This window comes from Hordeum vulgare, chromosome 4H, assembly GCF_904849725.1.
Source record: "Hordeum vulgare subsp. vulgare chromosome 4H, MorexV3_pseudomolecules_assembly, whole genome shotgun sequence".
In the NCBI taxonomy this organism is placed as follows: domain Eukaryota; kingdom Viridiplantae; phylum Streptophyta; class Magnoliopsida; order Poales; family Poaceae; genus Hordeum; species Hordeum vulgare.
The window spans coordinates 346,047,901-346,064,075 of record NC_058521.1 but is presented as its reverse complement, the minus strand read 5'-3'; the positions used below and the strand labels follow the sequence as shown (position 1 = coordinate 346,064,075).

General features: G+C 42.3%; 1 long non-coding RNA gene across 1 annotated transcript; it reads right to left on the bottom strand.

Moving 5' to 3' along the window:
• Positions 1-15,322: 15,322 nt before the first annotated feature.
• LOC123446463 lies at positions 15,323-15,862 on the bottom strand. Its single transcript, XR_006631368.1, has 3 exons — positions 15,842-15,862; positions 15,486-15,560; positions 15,323-15,351 (listed from the first exon to the last, which is right to left on the bottom strand). It is a non-coding gene; the product is annotated as an uncharacterized LOC123446463 (long non-coding RNA).
• Positions 15,863-16,175: the final 313 nt, after the last annotated feature.

Genomic DNA, 16,175 nt, shown 5'->3' with positions numbered 1-16,175 from the left:
AAATAAAGAAAAGGCATGCAAAACATCCAAAGTTTGACAAGATAATAGCATGACACCATCAAAAATTATTGATACGACGTATCAAGCATCCCCAAGCTTAACTCCTGCTCGTCCTCGAGTAGGGAAGTGATAAAGAATGAATTTTTGATGTGTAATGCTACCTAGCATAGTTGTCATTTGCAACTTCTTTCACGTGGCATGAATATTCAGATCCGTACGATTCAAAACAATAGTTTGCTATTGACATGAAAACAGTAATACTTCAAGCAAACTAGCAAAGTAATCATGAACTTTCAAAATAACAAGGCCAAAGAAAGTTATCCCTACAAAATCATATAGTCTGGCTATGCTCCATCATCCTCACACAACTAATGTAAATCATGCACAACCCTGGAATTGGCCAAGTAATTGTTTTCGCACTCTTACTTTCTCAAACTTTTTATAACTCTCACGCAATTCATGAGCGTGAGCCATGGATATAACACTATAGGTGGAATAGAGTGTGGTGGTGGTTGTGAGACAAAAAAGGGAGGAGATGGTCACATTGACTCGGCGTATCAATAGGCTATGGAGATGCCCTTTAATAGATATCTATGTGAATGAGTAGGGATTGCCATACAAGAGATGCACTAGGGCTATAAGTATGTGAAAGCTCAAAAGGAAAACTAGTGGATGTGCATCCAACTTGCTTGCTGACGAAGACCTAGGGCAATTCTGAGGAAGCCCATCATTGGAATATACAAGCCAAGTTATATAAAAGATTCTCACTAGAATATGGTAGTGACAAAGCAAGAAGCTCTCAATCATGAAGAACATGGTGCTAATATGAAGCACAAGTGTGGAAAAAGATAGTAGCATTGTCCCTTCTCTCTTTTCTCTCTCTTTTTTGGACTCTTAAGCCTCTTTTTTTTCTTTTCTCTTTTTTTTTTGGGCTCTTTGGCCTCTCTTTTTTTAATTCCTCACATGGGACAATGCTCTAATAATGATGATTATCACACTTTTTAGTTACTCAAAGCTCAAAGATCACAATGATGATGACTCCATAGGGAGTGCCTCCGGCAGTGTACCGGGATGTGCAACGATCTAGTATGGTCATGCAATGGCAATATGAGAGTGCCGGCACAAGTCAATAGACGGAACGGTGGTAGTTGCATGGCAATATATCTCGGAATGGCTATGAAAATGTCATAGTAGGTAGGTATGGTGGCTGTTTTGAGGAAGGAATTTGGTGGGTTTGTGTACCGGCGAGAATTGCGCGGCACTAGAGAGGCTAGCAATGGTGGAAGGTGAAAGTGCATCTAATCCATGGACTCAACATTAGTCATAAAGAACTCACATACTTGTTGCGAAAGTTTTTATTAGTAATGAAACAAACTGCTAAACGCATACTCCGAGGGGAAGGGTTGGTAGGTGTAAACCATCGGGCGATCCCGACCTCAACACAAAGGATGACAATCAATAGATTAATTATGCTCCGATTTCCTAACATAGCGGTTCACCATACGTGCATGCTACGGGAATCACTAACTTTAACACAAGTATTTCTAGATTCACAGCACCCTACTAACATAGCTTTTAATTTTCCCGAATCCATGTCTCAAAACTAATTGAGAGGAATCGAAACTTTTGTTTCTACTAAATGCACATGAAGATGGAAGTGTTTGCATCCTCTTCGGGTACCTAGCACATGGGACTACTTTCATAGCATAAGCCAACTACCAAATCACGCACCGCCATGCTCTAAAGATATAAGTGAAGCACAAGAGCAAAAGTATCTAGCTCAAAAGATATAAGTGAAGCACTAGAGCAAAAGTATCTAGCTTAAAAGATATAAGTGAAGGACTAGAGCAAAAGTATCTAGCTCAAAAGATATAAGTGAAGCACTATGAGCATTCTAGCAAAATCACGATGAGTGCGTGTCTCTCTTTCAAAGAGGTATGCAGCAAGGATGATTGTCACACAACAAAAATAAAAGACTCCTAAGATACAAGACGCTCCAAGCAAAACACATATCATGTGGTGAATAAAAATATAGCCCCAAGTAATGTTACCGATGGATTGAAGACGAAAGAGGGGATGCCTTCCCGGGGCATCCCCAAGCTTAGGCTTTTTGGTGTCCTTGAATTTGGCTTGGGGTGCATTGGGCATCCCCAAGCTTGAGCTCTTTCCACTCCTTGTCTCTTTGTCCATGAGAACGTCGCCCAAAACTTGAAAACTACACAACACAAAACTTAAACAGAAACTTCTGATAACATTAGTACAAGAAAACAAACTACCACTTCTTTTGGTACTGTAGGAAACTTTAATTCCATCTATATTGATGATGGGCTACTGTATTCTCACTTTTCCATTGCTAGTACCCCCTCATACTAACCATAGTTTCATCAAAACAAGCAACCAACTCAACAAAAACAGACTAGTCTATAGCAATCTATATACTTCGTATACTTCTGGTACCTCATAAAATCTGAAAACTTACGACGGTTTGGAAAAAAAGCATATCAATCAGCAGCAAAAACTAACAACTCAAAATCTCTTTCTGCATAAAAATGAAAAATCATATCGTGAGCAGAAAGTTTCTGTCCTTTTCCAGCATGATCAAACAGCCATTACCAAGACTGATCATAAATGCTTTGCTTGGCTCAAACACAAAAAGAAACACAATCACAACAGAGTTATGAAAGTGTGGACGCAACAAAACAGAAAGAAAAAGGATAAATTCATTGGGTTGCCTCCCAACAAGCGCTATTGTTTAACGCCCTTAGCTACTCATAGAAGCGGTAGAATCACGTATCGTCGTCTTTGGTGCTCAAACCATAAGTGGCATGATCACTTATTATCTTTAGGTTTTCATCTTTCTTGCTAGATGATTCACCACTACTTTTAGGAACAAAGACGGACTTGGTGATTTTATTGTGGGCAAAATTTGGAGTATTCTGCACAGCGGCAAAAGCGGAACCTAAGTTGGTTATAACATCCTCTAGTTTGCCAATCCTAGCGGAATCATGACCTACCTTTTCGGTAACTGTGGGTTCCTTCTCCTTTAAACTTTTCAAAACCATCCCCATCTTGGATCCGTACATAGTGATTTTATTGTGGATCTTTTTATCCAAATTCTCAATGAGTTCAATCGTAGCGACTTTTTTTTTCAATAGCGTCCAGTCTATGCATCACATGTTCCAGAGTTAAGGTAGTTCCATTAACCATGAGTGGGGGTGAGCCTACCAAATTTATCACAGCTCCGTAAGAATCAATGGTATGGCTAGCCAAGAAATTTCCACCTACGATGGTGTCAAGAATATACCTATTCCAAGGAGAAATACCCACATAAAAACTGCGAAGCAAGACGGTAGTGGATTGCTTATGAGTAGATCTACTCTGAGCATTGCAAATCCTATACCAAGCGTCCTTTAAGTTTTCTCCCTCAATTTGTTTGAAATTGAGAACTTCTCTCTCGGGAGTGTCGTTTGAAGTGGTGGATCTAGCCATGAGGATAGACTATCCCACACAATCGAGCAGAAAGCAAGCGAGAGAAAAGGGCGAACGAAAAGGGTGAACGAAAAGGCGAATGAAAAAGGCAAATTGGTGAAGTGGGGGAGAGGAAAACGAGAGGCGGCTGGCAAAAAAAGTAAATGCAAGAGATGAGTTTGCGACACTTACTTGGATGAGTCCTTTACTTGATCTTCCTCCCTAGCAACAGCGCCAGAAATCATTCTGCTGCGGCAACAAAAGTCCTTCCCTGGCGCTTAGGAATTCTTCTTGTTACTTCTCTGATTTGCGTTGGTTTCTCCCTTGAAGAGGGAAGGGTGATGCAGCACAGGAGCGGTAAGTATTTCCCTCAGTTTGAGAACCAAGGTATCAATTCAGAAGGAGGGCCTAGTCAAGTCCAAAGTACCTGCGCAAACACAAACAAACTTGCACCCAACGCTTCAAAGGGGTTGTCAATCCCTTCAAGATTGTTTGCAAAGTGAGATGTCAAGGCGGAAAGTGCAACGAAGTAAAAAGTCTAAGGCTAAAAATATGGTGTGGAGTAGACCCGGGGGCCATAGTGTTCACTAGAGGCTTCTCCCAAAATAGAAAATATCACGGTGGATGAACAAATTACTGTCGAGCAATTGATAGAACCGCACAAAGTCATGACGATATCTAAGGCAATGATCTAGCATATAGGCATCACGTCCGAGACAAGTGGACCGATACTTTCTGCATCTACTACTATTACTCCACACATCGACCGCTATCCAGCATGCATCTAGTGTATTGAGTTCATGACGAACAGAGTAACGCTTTAAGCAAGATGACATGATGTAGAGGGATAATCTCAAACCAATGATGAAAACCCCATCCTTTTACCCTTGATGGCAACAATACGATACGGCCTCGCTACCCCTTCTGTCACTGGGTGAGGTCACCGCACGATATGAAGCCAAAACCCAGCACTTCTCCCATGGCAAGAATCATAGATCTAATTGGCCAAACAATACCCACAACTCGAAGAGAATTACAAGGATATGAAATCATGCATAAGAGAGATCAGGAGAAACTCAAATAAGATTCATAGATAATCTGATCATAAATCCACAATTCATCGGATCTCGACAAACACACCGCAAAAGAAGATTACATTGTATAGATCTCCATGAAGATCATGGAGAACTTTGTATTGAAGATCCAAAGAGAGAAGAAGCCATCTAGTTACTAGCTCTTGACCCGTAGGTCTATGGTGAACTACTCACGCATCATCAGAGAGGTCATGGTGTTGATGGAGAAGCCTTCCGTGTCCGAATCCCCCCTCTGACAGGGCACCAGGACATGCCCAGATGGGATCTTGCGGAGACAGAAGCTTGCGGCGGCGGAAAAGTAATTACGATGCTCCCCTAATTTTTTTGGGAATATTTGGGAATTTATAGGCGCAAGATCTAGGTCAGGGGAACTGCAGGGGGCCCACAAGCCTGCATGCCGCGGCCCCCTGGCCCCGAGGTGGGGGCTTGTGGGGCCCCTGGGGCTCTTCTCTCTTGGCCCCCAAGATCTCTGATCTTCTTCCGTTCCAGACAAAATGTTTTCGGGGATTTTCTTCCATTTGGACTCCATTTCAAAATCTCCTCTGAAAGGGCTCAAAAACATGGAAAAAACAGGAACTGGCACTTGGCACTGGATTAATAAGTTAGTCCCAGAAAATAACTAAAAGGCATCTAAAACATCCAAAGTTTGACAAGATAATAGCATGAAACCATCAAAACTTATAGATATGTTGGAGACGTATCAATATGTGATTTCCGAGAATGATGGGTGCTCCCCGCACCCTCGAGGGTTCTGCCTCTTCAAACATTGCGTGCTAACCAGCTAGCGGGACCTCAATGGGTGTAGAGCTGTATATTTCATACACGATCACACAAATCGGTAGAATGTGATTCTATGCGTAACTCTGTTTTTCAGGTTTGATATGAATAGTATGGCTCATATGTGTGTGAGGCATGTGTGTAATTTAACATGACTTGCATGTCATGATTGTCAGTCAGCAGGAGTCGAAGTGTTGTCATTATATTTTATAATGACATGCGTGTCAACTTGTGATTCATTGTAAATTCATTACTAGTTGTGATAGTTGGAGGACAAAAATCAAGTTTGAGGCTTTGGCTTCCTGACTTGACGAACAAGATGGGGTTCCGCCCTAATCCACTACTGGACATAGATAATTTGCCATGTGCCTAGTCTTTGCCGTCAGCTGGCTGATGCCAAATAGCCTCTTTGCCGTCAGCTGACAAAGAACAAACGGCAAAGTAATGGTTGTTGGCAAATAGTATCTTTGCCAACATCCATTACTTTGTCGTCAGCTAGCAGACGACACAGAAGGTGCAGGTAGACGGCAAAGGCTTGGCTGTTGGCAAAGAACCAATTTGCCATCAGCCAGACCATTGCCGTCTGCCAGCGGACGACAAATAAGGTGGACGCAGACGACAAAGGGGACAACCGGCGCCATCCCTAACGGACAGAACCAAACCCACCCCACCCCGCCCCCACCCAACCCTTTGTCGTGTGCCGCCCCACCTTTGTCGTCTGCCTGCAGAAGGCAAAGGGGACGGGCCCCAAAACTGTAACCCACTCTCTCTCCCACCCGCTTCTCCCCCACGCCACACCCCCCTCACCAGATTTGTCCTCCACCACCGTGCACCCCCTCCTCCCCGCGACCCCCTCTCCTCCACCACCGCCGCGACCCCCTCCTCCACCACCACGTTGCCCGTCCTCCACCACCGTGCCGCCCCTCCCCGCAAACCCCCTTTCCTCCACCACCGCCGCGACTCCCTCCTCCACCACCGCACCGCCCCTCCGCGCACACCCCCTCCTCCTCTACGCCCTGTGTTGGCCCCCAACCCACCACAGTCGGCGCCCTGCCCTCGCCCGACGCCCTTGCCCGCCCCGGCGCCACACTTGCCAGGCCCCCCTGCCCCGGCCGCCCACTGTCCCTGCAGGTGAGTTTTTTTATCCTTTTTTTCCTTTTTTCCTGTTTGTTCTTTTAAATTTTATAGTTAATTTAGATAGTTAGTTTATTTTCTATTTTTTCTATTAAATTGGATAGTTAGTTTTTTCTGTTTTTATGTTAAATTGGATAGTTAGCTTATTAGGTAGAAAAAGTAGATAGAAAAGAAAAAAATAGATAGAAAAGAAAAAAACTTAGTAGAAAACAAGAGAAGCCTAAACTAGAAGAAAAAAAAAGAAGAAGAATAAGAAGAGGAAAAAGGAGAGGAGGAGAAAGAGAAAAGAAAGAAGAAGAAGAAGAGGAGGAGGAGGAGAAAAAAAGAAGAAGAAGAATAAGAAGAAGAAGATCATCAAGAAGAAGAAGAAGAAGAAGAAGAAAAAGAGGAGAGAGGAGAAGAAGAAAGAAGAGGACCCCGACCCCCGGCCCACGACCCCCGACGCCCGACGCCACCCAACCTCGACCCTCTACCCCCGACCCCAGTCACCACTGACACCCTACTCCCGACGCCCGACGCCCGACACCACTGACCCCCGACCCCCGACCCCCGACCCACGACTCCACTAACCCCCGACCCCTCGACGCCCGACGCCACTAACCCTCGACTCTCGATGCCACTAACCCTCGACCCCCGACGCCCGACGCCACTGACCCTCGACTCCGGCGCCCATGACTCTCGACCCCCAACCCCCGACCCCCGACGCCACTGACCCCCAACCCCCGACCCCCGACACATCTTCGGCCTCTTGTTGACCGAAAACACCCCGACCCCCGACGCCACTGACCCTCGACCCCCGACCACACTAACCCCCGACCACCGATGCAACTAACCCCCGACACCCTATGCCACCGACACCCGACACCACCGACCCTCGACGCCACTAAGCCCCGACCCCCGACACCTCTTCTGCCCAACGTTGAACGAGAAGGTGCTTTTCGGCCTTCTAGAGGCCGACGGGGTCATAGTTTTGTAAATTATGAGTTAGGTCACATATTTTCCAATTATGTTAATTATAAAAACATCATATTTGTGTTGATCTTGTGAATTTCAATGTGCAGTTGTTCGGCGACCTCCAAGTGCGTTGGACGAGCTCCATCCCTGCATTTGTTGGTGAGCACAAATGACTTCTCCTCCTACCCCCTTAATTTACTCTGTTCCGGTCTTCGTGTCGATGAAACTTGCTAGTTATAGGTTTCTTCAATCATGACTATGCATGACTAGTATGCGTCTCACATTAGAAAGGGCGACATGTATAAATATGCATGTATTTGCATATTTATAACCGCCATCCTTTCGAATTGTCCAACGTTATCCATGGACAGCCGGAATATGTGTAGATTGGGTTCGTTTTCCCGTATGATGTGCTCCGGGTCCGATGCGGAATTTTGTCAGTGCCTCCCTGTTGTTCTCCGGGTACGCATCCTCTCTGCTTATTGCCGAGACGTGTATCAGGAGAACAGCGTGGAGGTGCAGCCGAAATTCTGCATCGGATCTGGAGAAGAACATGGGAAAACGAACCCAATCTACACATACTCGGGTGGGATTAGGACCTATCTTTACCTATTAGCGTGTAGGTTACATGGACATAATAAAACTGACAAACTTGATTAGCTGATGAATATAGATGATGAATTATATATTTAATTCTTGTGTGCCCATAGGTGGCTAGGCAAGACGAGTGATCGTTCTTGGATGTAAACTGGTCATCCTAGTCAGAAAGACATGACACATGAATGGTTAACAAAAACCAGGGGGTTTGTGCGAGCCGCATTTGCAAATGGCCAGCATAAAACATGATGCCCCTGTCCCAACTGCGACAACTGGAAAAAGCAGAAAAAGTTTGAAATGGGTAAACACCTCCAGAAGTGGGGTTTTACGCCTAATTATACGGTGTGGACTTTTCATGGTGAGTCTGACCAACGTGCCAGAGCTGAGGTGATTCGTCGTTGCACCGACGAGCATGGTACCGGGATTGAAAACATGGTGCATGACATTGATGATGCTCGATATTCAAACGATGAGATGGAGGAATCTGCAAAGGCCTTCTATGAAATGTTGGAGTCTTCAGAACGTCCTCCCCATGAGCAGACTAAGCTTTGTCAGCTGGATGCGATTCCACAAGTAATGGATCTGAAGGATCAATTCAACCTAGGCAGAGAATGCTACGATGCGATGATGAAGATATTTGGACGTTTTCTACCCAAAGGCCATGTACTGCCTGCAAACCTGTACCAGTCAGAGAAAATCCTCCGTGTACTTAAGATGCCCTACCATAAGATACATGCCTGTGAGAATGGATGTGCCTTATTTAGGCTTGAGTATGCGGCCTTGAACTATTGCCCCATTTGCAATTCTTCCAGGTATATTGTGGTAGACAATGGTATGGGTGAGAAGAATCAGACCAAAATCCCCATTAGTGTTCTTCGGTATCTGCCAATCATACCAAGAGTTCAACGTCTTTTCATGGTCGAAGAGACGGTCAGACAGATGACATGGCACAAATTCGGCAAAAGAACCGAAGTAGATGCAGATGGGAACAAGATTCTATACACACTTCAGATGGTTTTGCATGGAAGCACTTCGATGCATTACATAAGGATAAATCGGAAGGTCCAAGGCATCCTAGAGTTGCCATCAGCACAGATGAGTTCAGTGTGTATGGTATGACGGCAGCACAATACAGTTGTTGGCCTGTATTTGTCATTCCACTCAATCTCCCACCCGGAGAGATTATGAAAAGAAATAACATTTTCCTGACGTTGATAATTCCAGGGCCCAACTATCCTGGGAAGAATATGAATGTCTACATGCATCCGCTTAAGGATGAGTTGCAAGAAGCCTGGGATAATGGGATCAAGACCTACGACGCCGCTACCAAAACAAATTTCAAAATGCATGTGTGGTACATGTACTCGACACATGATTATCCGGCGTTTGAGCTATTCGCTGGCTGGTGTGTGCATGGAAGGTTCCCCTGAACCACATGCAAGGCAGCTCTTCAGTTCCATTAACTGCAGGCTGGTCGCAAGTTTTCTTGCTTCAACATGCATAGCCAGTTCCTGGATTCCGACCATAAGTTCAGAAAAGACAAGAAGAATTTCATCAAAGGTAGAGTTGTCAAAAATACTGCACTAGCTGCGTTAACAGGCCAACAGATCCTTGATCAGTTAAACGCTCTCGAGCCTGATCCTTTGCGTCCAGGGTACTTCAAAGGGTATAATACGGAACACGCCTGGACTCACAAGTCATGCTTATGGGATCTGCCTTACTTCAAAGACCTCCTTTGCCCACACAAAATCGACGTGATGCACTCTGAAAAGAATACTGCATAGGCCATTTTTGGTACATTGGTCGGCATAGAGGGGAAGTCAAAAGATAATCATAAGGCTAGAATCGACCTGGAGGCTCCATGTGATAGACGGTTACAAAATCTGTGACAACGGAAAGGAAAGCAAAGCATAGCGAAGCCAAAGGCATGGTTCAATCTTCAAAGGCCACCTATGAGGGAAATGCTATTGTGGGTGAAAACGTGGTTGATGTTCCCCGATGGGTATGCTGCGAATCTAAAGAGGGGAGCAAGTCTTGAGAAATTGAAAATATTTGTTCTCAAGAGTCATGCTTGGCACATATGGATTGAGCGGGTAATGTCGGTGATGTTGCGTGGCTTTATCCCTAAGGATGAATGGCTAGTACTGGCAGAGCTGAGCTATTTCTTCCGTTCTCTTTGTGCGAAAGAGCTATCGCCTATCGTGCTAGATGAAATGGAAGAGTTGGCATCGGAGTTGATCTGCAAAATAGAAAAGATCTTTCCACCGGGATTCTTTAATCCAATGCATCATTTGATTTTGCATCACCCGACCGAGGCAGGATTGGGGTGGCCCGTTCAAAATCGATGGTGCTACTCAACTGAGAGGATGCAGAAGACGCTTCGAGCTAAATATAAAAATAAACATAGAATTGAAGCATTGATGGCCGAGGCATTCATTACTGAGGAGGCGGCAAACTTCGTGACAGCACACTCCGAAGCCAAAAATCATCATTTGCATAACCCGAAGTCTCGGTACAATGATGGCGATCCTAAAAAAGGTCGATCCAACCTCGTCCTATTCAAAGGGAAGCTCGCACAATCCGGTGCTTCGAAAGGGAAATCGTTGGATGTCGAAGAATGGCGGACCATTTCATTGTATATCTTCACCAACCTAACAGAAGTGCGGCCGTACATCAAGTAAGTTCTCGTCAAATTATTGTTCCGCAACTTCTAATTCCTTTGAACTACTCTTATTCCCGGATATTTGATATAATCGATACGTTACCAAATTCTTGGATGGAGCGGTCATTGAAAATGATTTCCTCGAAGAGTATGAGCTTCTCGCAAAGCATGGAGGCGACTATCCCGGTTTCATTTCTTGGTTCAAACAAAGGGTAATTAATTACCATTAATGGGCCATTTGATTTCTTGGTCTAATTTGCGGCTAATGCAGCCATTCTTTGTTATTAAACTTGTAGGATGATGCAGAGTCTATGGACGCCAAGTTGAGACAAGTCGCTAATGGTTTTGACTATCAGGTCCGTTCATTTGACAATTACAACATGGCCGCGGGAGAGGTAGGGCGGTGGCCTCCACGCCTTCCTCGCCGCCACCCCAAGATGATTCACCAGAGCACAAGAATGCTATGGTGGATTCGTCTGAGGTGGAGGCTACGCGGTCTCCTGTTCACGAGCCTTAGGTCGACGAGCCTTCGACCCACGAGACTCGTGTCCCAAAGGCTTCATTCCAGGCGACTCCGGAGCAAACACTACAGGGGAAACAGTCTATTGCAACGAATTTTTCTGTTGCAATAAGCAACAAACCGTGGCAATATGTATCTATTGCGACAAAGTAAAAATCGTTACTAAGCGTTGCAATAAACTCCGTGGCAATAGGATCTCGCAACAGTTTTTTGTATCGTGGCAACATGTAGTGGTATCGCAACGGTTGTCGTCGTGGCAATTGAATTATATTGCCACGAGTCATGTCGTTGCAAGATGCACATATTGCCACGAAAAACTCTTTGTGGAAATAACCTAGCGCAACGAATGAGTTCTCGTGGCAATACCATATCGCAACGATATGATTTTGTGGCAACATACCTATCGCAACAACCACCGATTTGTAGCCAAAACTTATTGCAACATGCAAATTTGGTGGTGATACGTTATCGTAACAGGCCAGTTTTCATGGCAATGTTTTTTTGCAACAGATATAATTCCATGGCTATGACCTATTGCAACAAACACAATTGCGAGTTTGTATTACATTAATATTGCATTATCCAGGCACCATTTACAAGTACACAACAATGCTCACATGTTGATAACAGTAGAAGAAAATCATGAGTACATGTCCAAATCATTGATTCATTAATAAGTTCAAGAATAAAATATCCAAGTGAGATACAAGTTCTACAAAGTCTGAAACGAAATCTACATGTTCAAAGAAAACAAGATACATATGACTACATCTAGTCAACAAGCATTCTTCAAGACATGATTTTTCTTCACTTCACGTAGAAATAACCGCGCTACAAGGAGCCTCCTAAAGTGGTAATAGATCTTGTTGGGATCTTTCTTCTTCACTTAAAGAAAACCATCCTACAAGACAAAAGAAAAATTTGAAGCAACTTATAGTTAGTTCACAGTTCAAACAATGCACACTAAAAATAATTATCAAGAAGGGTTGATGATGCTACATGAGATGACTTCATATTTATAATCAATATTAAGAATGTACTATATTATTTATTAATTAGCACTTCTCACATATTACTATGGCTACTTCCGTACGGTTATTTAGCAAGTGAAGAAAGTTGTGGTTTCCATAGATACAAGGTGTACAAATAGATGATTAGCGAGTACCGAATAAAAAAGTTTCTGTTCTATGTGACATGAATAACTAAATTTCAATGAAATCCACCAGTTTGCTTGTTGAGGTTGCATTTAGTAAAGAAGATATGTTTAATTTATGGTGCATTATTTGTAGGAAATATCTATTTAGTGCTACTTAATGTAGATATTATTAATAACTATTGCTTAACAAAAGTTTGTTTTTGCCTCTTTTTGCTTGTGACATATAAACATTGATATCTGAATGTAGGCGGAGAACTAAAAGGATTGATGATGCTACTTGAGAAAGTAATCATGACTTTTTTCTATGTAAACATACAGATAAAAATCAGAAAGGATAATCCATACACCAATGCATAACATGAGTTCCACCAATTTATACTTGGCATGTAATCTGTTGGTTATTGCATCATATAGGTTGTTGCACATATAGAAGAAAAGGCTGGCTTAATTACTAATCTTCCTTAACTTAGCATTTCACTTAATAATCAACATGTGTGGTAGAAACACATGCAAACCAAGGCACAAGTTTTTCTTTGTTGTACTTACATTTTCTTGAATCAGTTGTTTTTGTTTTCTGTTGCATGACCCGTCATATACTAAAAGTCTACAAATTATGCTATAATGTGATATATCACTTGATGCTAGTTTACCCAGAAATGTAGTATGTTGCTGAAATCTATTTTCTCCACCCTAGTGTAAGTTTAGAAGTTGTTTTACTCAGGTTGCACTAGTGTGGTTGTTGCCTTGGATGTACATATTCTTTTTTTGTCTTGTCTTTTGTGTTGTATTCAATTATATAGTTCGGCATGTGCATTTAACATATGTACTTAGATGGTATGGCTAAAGCACTCAAATATGAACATGCTTCAGTGCAAACTAGATCTCATAATTTCGTACAGTACCTTTTCACTTGGGCGACGACGATGGTGTTTAGCTGCTTGCATAAGCTGGTGTTGAGTAATCATGCTCGAACTTTTAAACTTAGAACTTGATTGATTTCCAGTTCTGTTTCTTGGAGCATCCCTTGCTTGGGAAAACTGCATTAACTGGATAACGCATAAGGTTTAATCTTTTTCCATAGAACATCACTATACTAAATTGAAAGCATTTGTATTACGTGATGTGCATCTTCGTGTCGAGTTTCCAATATCTGCACAACATTCGACCTCATTGATTACCTAACCTCATTCGTAATATCCTGCATCATTGCTTGGTTAGCCTTCTCAAGTTCTCTCTGCCTTGCTACACGCTCCTCCTCAAGCTGTTTCTCCCTAGAAACTCTCTCTTCTTCTCGTTCTCTTTGCCACTCTGCTTGTTGTTCAACAATTTGCTTCCTTAAGTCATGAACCTCAAGGGCTAGCTCAGCATTTTTCCTCTGGATTTCAGAATGTAGTCTTTCAGAACCACTAGGTGGTTTAGCCATGTATCCATGGCCACGAGGCTTCAATGATGTACTTTCCATAGTACATCTGTAGCTACTCTGGAAAATATCGTTTTGCTCTTCACTTGAAACTGGACCACGAATCTCTCCTTATTTCTCCCTAATCTGGTTGTGTGCATTGTCCTACACCACATAAATATAGCATACTTTAGTTGTTAAGAATGTTAATAGGATATTAAAAAATATAAGTAATGCAACAAATGTGTTCGCTTGAAAATGTTTCTCACATAAACAGTTTGTTATTCTTTATTAGACCATGATCCATTGCGTGTATGAGTGATCTGTCAGAGTTGTAGAATAGTTGGTTCCTTCCCGATCTCCTCGTCCCTCTACAAGTATAGATATATTTCAAATTGAGAACCTTGAAAGTTGACTGTACAAAGGTGCATTACGTCAACTCTTTTGAGTACCTTCTCATAGCTAATCTGTGAGTACGATTTTGAACCAGCAATATGCCTCGCCTTCTGCTTCTGGCGATTTTCCGTATTTTTTTGGCTAAGCTCCTGCCATACACAATACAATAAGAGGCATGTCGTAACTAATAAAATTTACTTACTACACCTAAGAGGTATGTTGTTACTAATACAATTTACTTACTACACCTAGTAGTAATGTACATAGAAGTAACCTGGAATTTTAAATCAGTGCCAAAATAATTGATCATATAATCCCACTCTTCTGGAGTAACATGCTCGGGCTTATTGGCCCTTCTTTGAGCATCAGTATTGTATGCTTTGTATGTGGAATGCAAAGTTGACCGCCATCCTATATAGCGCTCTCTAGCAATTGTTAGTATTTTTCCCTTAGTAGAATATGTGTCCTCCAAATCCCACTTGGCCTAAAACGGAATGACATGTGCCTGTTAATGATAAATAGATACTGGATAGGCTATGAAAATTGCTGAAGTACAAACTTATACTCCTACTTACAATGACATCAGCAACAATTGAATCCGTCAGAGAAGAGTCAATGTTTGACCACTTGTTCACGCCAATTAGTGGTGCCTTCCTTTTCATGAAAACCACCACATCATCCAGAAACAAACTATAGTTCTCTCCGATAGAACCTCCCAATGTTTTGGAAAATTCAATGTGAAGCTTTGAGGAACCATTGGCGAATCGCTTCTTGGCGACCCTGATTCCTTTGAGAACACCTCGCCCATTCTTCTTTTGACCACCACTTTCTATCAATTAAAATCCCAGAAAAGCAACTCTGCTTTTAACTTGCCATGTAGTCATACAGAGAAAAGTCAACAGCAATGTTAGAAATTTTACCTATATCTATTTGTGTACGACATCGACGTGCGTGCGATGGCCATTTGGACCGTTCTGTGCGGCTTTCTGTACTGTTACTTTGTTGTACAATATTTGTCACGTCATTTTCTGGATTCAAGTCATTGTACAATTAATTGACCAGTAGTATGGATTTGAGGTTAGGCTATGGATAAGAACAATGTATAACATGTACCTGATGTTGGTTGTCTACTCTGTTGATTCTTGTATGCAATGATGGTATTATGCCTTGATGATGATACAGAGCCCCTTGTCACTGTAGTAAAAAATATAGTTCTCAACAAAACTGATCACAAGAGCTAGAAAATATATTTCAAAGTTACGATAATGGCACCCTCAAACATGATTGTAGACATATGAATTATGATAATATTTGAAGCTAGTACATACCCCTTCGTGTTTGAGTGTTGTCTCGCCCTGAGGATAAATTTGGAGCGCCATTCAGATCATTTGATGTATCCATTCCTGCAGGCATTTTCACAAAGTATGATGAATGTAGCTTCAAACATTAATCACATGTTCCTAACTTTCACTTGTTTCCATAGTTCTTACTAATTTATTATGTGTCCTCCTGGGAGCCAAATGCAAGAAGTAGTGGGGATGGACATAGCATTGGTGATTATGAGATATTAATCAAGTAATTGAGGGTTGAGAGGCCATCATTTAAAGAAAAGTACATATTGTCAGAGGCTTTAGAATATCATTTGTGTGTAATTGCTAAATTAAATGTACGTAGTGCAGATTACCAGATTCTTGCTGCGTATTTTTTTGATTCTGGTGAGCCAAGGTGGTATCTTCTCTTGATGCCATAGCATATCCTACAAATGCATGACCAAAGGGTAGCAAGAATCCACTATTTACAAAAGATAGGAAGGGGCCAATCGATTAAGAAACATATGTTAGTAAAAATAGCAAGATATTTGAACGATACAATGTGCAAAAAACAGAGTTATGGTATTGAATTTTTTTTTGACATTAACATGATATAACACCAAGCAACAGGAGCATGCTGATCTCTTTCTCTATATATTATAGAAAACTTAATCCTAATGTTCTACACAAAAAACTCATCATCATCAG